Genomic DNA, 9,494 nt, shown 5'->3' with positions numbered 1-9,494 from the left:
AAAAAAAAAAAAAAAAAAAAGGTCAAAATGAATGAGTATTATGGTATAAGAACCCGAAACAATGCAAGTACTAAGATTCCTTTAAACTTGCATGCTCTTTTCCTTCACCTCTTCCATGAGTGGGAATGTAGATGTGTTCCAACCGTAACTTATTCAACCCTGACTGCCTCTATTATAAAGTGGATAAGGAAAAGATGCCTACACTAGAGTTCTTTAGCTCTGCATTACAACCAAGGAATCCATGTAAAAATTGCCTACCTGTAAAAGAGACTCAAGCTATTCAGCAATTATTGGGTAAGATCTCCCGAGATTTGCTTCTGAAGAATTATATTAGGTGGTCTAGAATAGAACTCTTATAAAATGTTTTCTGAAAATCCCCAAACTCCCATAATATGGAAATTACAAATCCCTGTTCTACATTATTTTAGAAAGAATATATCCCAAGTATCAGAGCTTTAAAAAATATCTTCCAAATGACTTTTCAAGGTCCTAGTGACAGAATAGGGTATTCAGAACTGAGGTACAGAAACTACTAAAATTTTTTTATAAAAATAGACTTAACTGACCATGAATACAACTTTTAGTTTTAAGGAAGAAAGTGTATTCCTAAAAATGCTTTCATCTAATCCTAAAGATGTTTACCCCACTGTCCTGCAAATGGTCTTTAGTAATTGTAGGCCTTCAGTCCCATGAAAATCAGTTCTGCTAATTTTGCAAAGATTCTGTTTGTTTCAGCATCTACTGATCTTCAGTATTACAAGATTTTTCCCTAAATTTTATTCCCCAAGTTATAATTTAAGACCTGCGTTTTACAAAGCCTTATGTATCGGCTCAATTTCTTTGTGAGTTTTCAAAAACGGTAGCTAATCTTACACTATATCTAAGATCTGTAAAACATTAGCCATTATCTCATTACATTATAGCCTTGTGATGGAAGTAGCTGTTATCCCAGTTTTAGAAAACATGGAACTGGTGAAGATGTACTTTATCCAATCATACATCTACTAAAAGGTAGAGCCACTTGCTCATGTTTCTAGTATATCTGAAGAGAGGAGCAGCGATGTCATTTCAAGCCGTAAGTTCCCGGTACTTCATTCTGATGGGGAGCTTCTCCCTAAATAACCATAGTAATTGCTAATACTTGTCAGGCACCGATCTAAGTATTTAATAATGGACTCCTCACAAAAACTTTAATACAAGTGTTATTATTTGTTCATTTTAAAGATGAAGACAGTAAGTCCTGGGAGTTTCTCTAAGGTTACACTCATAAACAGGCAGTCAGCTCCTCAGGCTCCAGAATTGATTCTTTATCATGACATCATACTGGTGGTCTTACCTGATTTATCATTCTGATTAGGACTTAATCTGATGATCGAGCTTTATTGAGCAACCCACATGTCCACATAATATATAGTCAAAGGATTCAATTTCATATTCCTTCAATGTTGATGAAGAAAAATTTAAAACATATTCATACCATCATTTACTCCTTAAAGGTTCAGAGGACTTAATCTAGAGCTTGTTCAGGCCATAGTTACAGGGAAAATCAATTAGTGGCATGTTTATATCCCCCAAATAGCTCCATTTCTGTCAGTTTGGGAACACAACACCTAGAGTGACCCACATCCACTAAGGAAGCTACAGTTAATGTGTAAGGAAGGCCCATCACTTAGATCTGTTGATTCCATCTCTATGCCCCATTCAAATCATAATGCCTAAAGAATCACACTGTTATTCACTCTTTTTTCTCTTCCTCTCCCTTCTATTTTCTTTCCCTTAAATGTGTGTGTATGTGTGGAGAGAGAGAGAGAGAGACAGAGAGAGAGAGACAGATTTTTTATACCAAATAGTCCCATACAATTATGGAAGCTGAAAAGTTTGAAGCTTTACAGTGTGCAAACTTGTGACCCAGGAGAGTTAATGGAGTCAGAAATAAAACTATTGGATAGTTAAGTTCCAATTTGAAGCTGCAAAAAATAATAGCATCCCTGCTCAGATAAGGAGGTATCTCCTTTTTCTCAAGGGCATGTCCACCTTTGTGTTCTATTTAAGCCTGCCAATGATCTTAGGGGACTTACCCATATTAGGAAGGACAATTAGCCAGCCAATTCAAATGTAAATCTCATTAAAAGCACCTTCACTGACACACCCAGAAAATTGTTTGACCCAATATCTGGGCATCCCCTGATCAAACAAGTTGACACATAAAATTTACCACCGCAGGGTTGTATAATGAATAAAAGAGAAACATCTTTAAACAGAAATCACGCTCTGCACAGAGAGGTACTTCATGCTTCAGAAAGGAAAGCACTGAGATTTTGAGGATTTTCAATTTATGTGAACATCTCTTGATCTCATTTTCGGGACACAGAGTTGAAAAATTTACTTGTGAAATAAAATAATACGTATGCTTTTTAAATGTTATCATGTCTTCTGTTCATTTTTTATTCCCTCTTCCTCCTCCTTCCTTCCTCTGTTTCTTCCAATCTCTTCCCCTCTCTTTCTCTCTTTCTAGCCAAAAGGTTTTCAGTTCAAGTTAAAATGCACCTGTAGCATAATCTCACTATGTATTTCTCTTTGTTTCTTGCTATTGGAACAGGATGTTGAAGGGACCTTTTCTATAGGAATGGAAAACATATTTTGGTTAATTATTAAGGCTACAAATCTGAAAACAATGGGTGATAAATACTTCCACCTTCTAAATAATATTTGCTAGACACATTGCCATAATATTACCAGGTTTGGAGATACTAAAGTCTCCATTTAAAGGTGATTTCTAATTTTTTCTGTCCTGAGCAAAGAACTGCTCAAGACAAGCACAAGTAGCAAAGTATTACATTCACTGCTTGTAGGAAAAGAAACAGGCTCTGTGGAGTGAGTTTGGGCCAGGAAAAAGTAGGGAAAGAAGTATAATCTACAGGGGGAGGGTGAACTTTTGGGAAAGAATGCAGTAGCCTAGAGCTCAGTGGTGATCACCTACTCCCTAGGCTGGCATCAGGTCTAGGCTGTCCTATCAAAAACTGCTTGGGCCAGGGATTTAGCTCAGTGGTTCGGAGGCCTGCGTTGCAAGCGCAAGGACCCGAGTTCAATCCCTGGTACCAAAAAAACAAAACCAAACCAAAAAAAAAAACTGAGTTTCCTGAGAAGTCCACACTCCGGGCTTTGGGAACTGTGCTGTGCATTTGTCCTGGAGTTTTGCAATTAACAGGCCATGCCCACTTTCCTAGCCAACCTACTACGCCCTAATCTCCTGCCTCAATAAGACTTAACACAGTGTAATTAATGGGCCCCCTCAAGACTCACTGCTACTACCAGCCTATATAGAGAGGAGACTAGAAAATTCTGAATCTGTTGAATTAGGTGTATTCATTTGAATGAGGATGTAATATATTATTCCCACATTTTGAAAAACCATGAAGCGTTGAGGTCCCTACAGGCAATTTTCTGAAGAGCTTATAAATATAGCCCACAAAGGAGATAGCATTTAGTTACCAGCCACACAAAGCATTTACACTGAAGTTAAAACAAAGATTCCCACAGCTAAATAAATGATCTTTCTTTTCTTTCCTCTCAACTACCTCTTCTACCTTGATTCTAAGGAAAAGTGAAAAAGAATGGAGGAAAACCCAATCACACATGGTATTACCCCTTCTCAATTTCAGGCCTGTAAGCCATATGCCTGAACTAGATGAAGGCATGAGTACAGGAAAAGGAAGAGGCTTTATATTAGATTTAAGATTAACCTTGGTTAGTTTTGAAGGGCTGGGGATAGAACACAGGACCTCATTATGCTAGGCAAGTGCTCTACCACTGACCTGCATTCCCCAGCCCCAAGACCGAAGCTTTGATTTGGACTGGGCTGGACTTTGAAATACTTGAAAATGAGTCATACTAATTTTTGTTATTATTGTTAACTATGTGATGAGAACTCTGTAGAATCTGCAATATTTAGTGGAAAGACAAGAAGAGCCATCAGGTAGGGTAAGGAGCAGTGCTTGAAGAAAAATAAAGTCAATTACTATTTGTACTTTATCAACATCAGCACAGTCAATAAACTGATTACATTTGTGGGGCAAGGTATGGATAGTTGTATTAGTCCTGGGATGCTATAGCATAATGCTGGAGGCTGGATATTTCATAAGGAAATGTTTTTAAAGTAATAGTTTTGGCCATTGAAAGTCTAAGATCAAGTGGCCCTATCTCGTCCTTGGTGAAGCCCTACTATCTGTGGCATGACATTGGAGCTCAGAGCAAGAGACAAATGTCAGGCAAGGCTGTTCTCTTATAATAACCTGCTCCCATGGGAACTAATTTAGTCCTGTGAGCACTACGCTAGTCACTTCTGAAGCTGGTGCCCTCCTGACCTAATAACCTTCTACTAGACCCCCTCCTCAAACGTCCAATGCATCTCAACACTGTTGGATCAGAGACCAAGCTTCCATGTAAGCCTTTGGGGAACAATTAACACATATGGAAACAATAGGAAGGGTATACTGGAGGAGGGGAAAGGTTTGAGAGAAACTGACTATAGCCTACCAGTGTGACTTACTGGTGGGACACCATTCAGAGTCTAGACAATTTGTCGTCACTCGGGCGAGTAGGTTTCATCATATAAATTCACCCTTTGGGAGATTATTTTCCCATCTGTAAGAGAAATCACTATCCAGAGTTGAGATTACTTTGGGAAATAATGGATCATGGTCTTGGAATAATGGCTATGACACATGGTCTGAGAATTGTGAGTTGATGAAACCTCTGAGAGGTCCAGCCTTTGAAGTTTTTATTGCTGTCCCAGCAAACAGCCCCTCAGAAGCTAAGTCAGAGTTCTTGCATGCCTTTGGAGGCTTGCAGATGTTTAGAGATAGAGCTGGAGGACAAGGCCAGGTGCAGCCTCCAGACGAGCCAAGTTGGGGGTATGTGCTTATCAGCAGACAAGAATTAATGATAAATCTCCAAATATAATGATGAAACCAAGTGACTTTTCTAGAGCTAATGTGGAAGCAAGCCAACTGGACTCAGCAGGTAAGCGTGTAAGGGAGGTGCTGTGGTTGAGTATATGTACCTTACACAAGACAGCAATGTTTTCCAGACTACAGCAACAAAAATGGCAAGACTGGTGAATGCAGGGCTCTTAGTCACTCACCAGGTGTGGTCACGACTGACTTTCACAAAATCCAAGCTGCACCTGTGGATAGCAGCTAACAGAGTTTGAGAGGAATAAAATTAAATAGCTATGGAGGTTTTGTCCGCAGTGTACCTTATAGTGCAGGCAGATTGATTTTAATTTCCATGAAACATTGTCAGCACATAACTGGTAACTAGTCAGACATCTGACAGAATCTCCTCATTGGGAAGAGGGAAGGGGCTAAGAGTAATAAAGACAAAGTTTGGAAATTGAAGTAAATAAAAGGAAGACATGCATCTCTGGTCAGCAACTATACCATCCATTGGGTTCAGATCTAATTCAGAGAAAGGGGAATGGTAAAAACTCAAAACTCAAGGTTTTGCGAGGACAAGACCTACATAGCAGTCAACTGAGATTTCTCAGATCTTCTTATGTTGTCTTAGTTACTTTTTTTGTGGCTGGGACAAAATACTCAACATCCATAAGTTAAAGCAAGGAAAGGTTTATTTTGGCTCAGTCTGTAGAGGTTTCAGTCCATCGTTGACTGGCTCCAAGGCAAAGTGGCATGGCAGAGGAGTATGGCAGAGATGAAACAGTCCACAGCAAGGCAAGCAGGAAGCAGGAAGCAGCAAGTCTTCCTTTCCTGTTTATACTATCCAGGCTACAAGCCTTTTGGGTGGTGCCAACCATACCCATGGCAAGCCTTCCTATTACCCCATCCAAAACTATACTGTGGACTCCTTTACTCATCACACCCTTAATCCATGTTCACACTCCCTTAATTCACATTTATACACCCTAGATATGGCCACCCCTAAAAAGTGCCACCTGTGAGCACAGGAGGCTTTGAGGGGACATCTACATACATGCCACAACAGATTTGTTCAACACCAAGTGTTCAAGGAGAGATGAAAATTATCTTTTCAACTAAACAGTCTTTAATGGAAAGCACAGAAACTAAGTTTCCTACTGGCTACTGAAAGTGAATACTTCTCCCCACTCCTAAGCAACAGGAGGCAGAGTAGTGGGGGACCTCTAGAGCTACTCCTCTAGCTCCCCGTCTTCCTCTCATTTTCTCGTTCTCCATTCCACAGGAAAGTGATCTCAGCCCATCCATGAGTTCTTAAGAGTTCAGACTTGGAAGGCCAAGCCCCATTTCAAGTCTTTCTCATGGAAGAAAGATACTGCAGAGCACTCTGTGTGACCAGGTATTTTTCCTTTTATTTTATATTTGATATTTTTTAAGGAAAGAATCTAAATTCCCCTTGTGTATTGTTATTGTATGTGAGCAGGGACTGAGTACCTAGGACACTGAAGTAACCCATAACTTGGAAAAATCAAGGAGGAACTGGAAACAGATGGTCACCATGCGAATTTGAGACACCTCCCAGTCTTCCTTATCCAAATGCATAATTTTGAAAACCATAAAAGTTTTAGGAAAATCTTGGATTTTAGCCAAACAAACAACAACAACAACAACAACAACAAAACCCTTGAATCTTGACAGGATATAGCATGGAGGTTCAAATCCATTCTATTCAGCTCTCAAAGAGAAAGAGTACCTTAGTTGACATTGAGATTTATATCATTTTTCCTGCAAAATCATTATTTCAAAAGCATGTTTCTAAATGCTTTTTCACCATTTTCACAGGAGAGGATTCACAGGAACTACTTGAATCTCTTTCACAGGAAGAAGTATTAATGTGCTACCCTTGCGATAATCCCAACAAAATGATCTGATTTTCCACGCTGGCATTTGGAAACACTTTGGGCTCTCCTGAGATCAATCTGTCCCTGATTTCCACATGGAAAAGGAGCATGGAGCACAAAATCATACAGGCATTTGCCACACAGTGGGTACGCAGTTATGACTTGTCGAATTAAATTCAAATTGAATTTAGAAGCCACGACAAGGCAAACAGTATGTTACCCATAGAGGCACGTGACATAATTTAAGTGTTTATTTGCAAAATTATGGCTGGTTTCTTTCATTTCTCTTATGTATCATCAATACAGATGGATATATAGTGGTAAATTGCGTGGCGTCCTTTGTTGGTTGGTTTGATTTAGCCAAGAAGGCATTCGTGGGACTGTTTATTTCTTAGGAGGAGCCTAATTCAAATAGTCTGCCTGGAGGTAGATGGGAATCCTCAGACGCAAGTACTTTTGGCAGGAAACCAGCAAACTTCCATTCAGGCTTTTATCCTTATTTCAGATCTTTCTTTATCCCTCCTTCTTATACCTCATCTAAGGAATCACTATAATTGTCTTTCCAACTGCCAGCTGATATTTTCAGCTTTCTGTCTCTTTGCCCAAGGGAAAAATGCTGATTTCCTCTTTGCTATTTGGCAAATGTCAAAAGAAAAAGACTGGCTACACTATGTATTTCTTTCAGCTGCATGAATGAACATCCTGTATTTTTTTTGCCCAATCAGGAAGATTTCACTAGCTGAAACTTAATCAGGCTAAGCTCAGATAGTTTTTTTCTATGAATTCTCTATTGCTTCTCCTTTATTTGTTCCTTTTTGTCTTCAAAGAATTCTGATCTTATGTATTTAAAATTCCATGAGCTTCATATGTTTGCATATCATGGTTATCTCTATAAACCCTTCACACTAGATTCTGGGGTAATTTTCTAAATTACTTATAGATTTGGTTTTCTGCAATAGTATATCAGCTCTTTGTTGCCATGGTGGTTTTTTTTCTTTTCTTCCACAGTTGTACTTTTCATGTAAAAGTGATCTTGTCTGAGTTCGTATTGCTTCATTATCATCTATGAAAGTTCTAAAACTTTTGGAGAAAACAAGATAGATTTTTTTCTAATATTTTCTCCAGTTCTATCATGTAAGTCTATCTCATGGGGAGAAATCTGCCCTTATTCCTTGGACCAGTCTTTTCATGTTAGACTCTTGAATGTTTGCAAATGTCTGGTCAGTTGTTCTGTTTTCCCATCTACTCTAAGTTCTATACTATAGCTGGGATGGGTTTCAGTACAGATAATTTTATTTCTAATAAGAAAAGAAGAGCTTTATATTTTTGTACTTTGATTTTACTAGCTAAGTTGTCAAGTTGATTGTAAGCAAATACGGAATTGATGCTCAGAGCCCAACAGTTTGTCAGGTGGCAGCATAAATTTCCATGAAGACTTACCCCCTTTCCAGTGTGTGAGTACGGCCTCTTCTGGGCCTATTACAACATTTCCCTCTATCTTTTCAGCCCAGCACCCCTAATTAGGGGAATAAAGCAGGCAAGGGAGCACCCTTGCTTCCCCTTAGCAGGCTGATCCTACAAGTTCAGGGGCCGGCATTCATTCTCACTCCATGCCTGGGGATGTGAGGAGGCTCTGCTCATGATGCCATCCATTTCTCAAGTCTTCTGTTGGGGTTTTCAGTCATGTGTAAAAACATAACAGAATAACATTGCCCTGTTCCTCCTGTTCATAGCACAACTTTCAGAACCTCCTCCCACAGTTTCTTGCCTATTGATGGAATCATGCCATTTTTTCAAAATGGTCTTAACTTTTCCTATTTTTACATTTATGTGGTCATGTCACTCAGCAAGAATATTTAGTGTAGACTTACTTTTTCATAGTAAACCGCTGAAAACTATCCCCCAAATTTAACTAAATATTGATATCCATTAAATACAAAACCATTCAACTTAATGTTAACCCATATCTATTATTCATTAGAGAAAGCATGTTACAATATTTTATTGGATATCATGATTATCACTTAATTTTTTGCAGTTGCAGAAAAACTGATGAAGTAATTCCAGAATGGAAGCATTGAAGAAAATTTGTTCAGTTTTCATCCCATGTCCTGTGGAGTGTCCAGTACCTTCCTAATATTCTGTAAATCCCTGCTACTTTATGTTCTGCTCACTTCTAATTCAGAGTGCCTATTTCTTTTTTTCCATTAAGTGTATTGGTACATTTTAGGTCTGCAGTACAGCTTTATTCATAATTAGGATCCTGTGCCTCTACTCGATGCACCTTGGTTCTTATTTTTCCCCCATTTCCCTGCCCTCCCTTCACCCCCTCCACCCTTTCTGAGTGCCTACTTCTTCTAACCTTGTGCGCTTTACTTCTCTTGCCCAAATGTGCCCCCTATTCCTTCATTTCCCCAAATCCTTTCTTTATCCATTCAACACATGCTGTCAAAGTTACACAGTTTATTGTCGGTGAGAAGGAACTATCCTGCGGTTTGCATTTTCACCCAAGGCATTTGCATGCATTATTCACGAAGTAGATGAATGTGGAAAGAATTATTGTTGGCTTTCTTTTTCTTTGAATTTCTCGGGGTATTCTATCCCAGGGAATTCCTTATAGACACCTTTCCTCCGAGATGCCGCTTTTCTCCAGGCTGCA

Source organism: Fukomys damarensis, unplaced genomic scaffold, assembly GCF_012274545.1.
Source record: "Fukomys damarensis isolate Sample0158 unplaced genomic scaffold, DMR_v1.0_HiC HiC_scaffold_39, whole genome shotgun sequence".
NCBI lineage: Eukaryota > Metazoa > Chordata > Mammalia > Rodentia > Bathyergidae > Fukomys > Fukomys damarensis.
The sequence above is the reverse complement of the archived record's forward strand: the minus strand, read 5'-3'. Positions refer to the sequence as shown.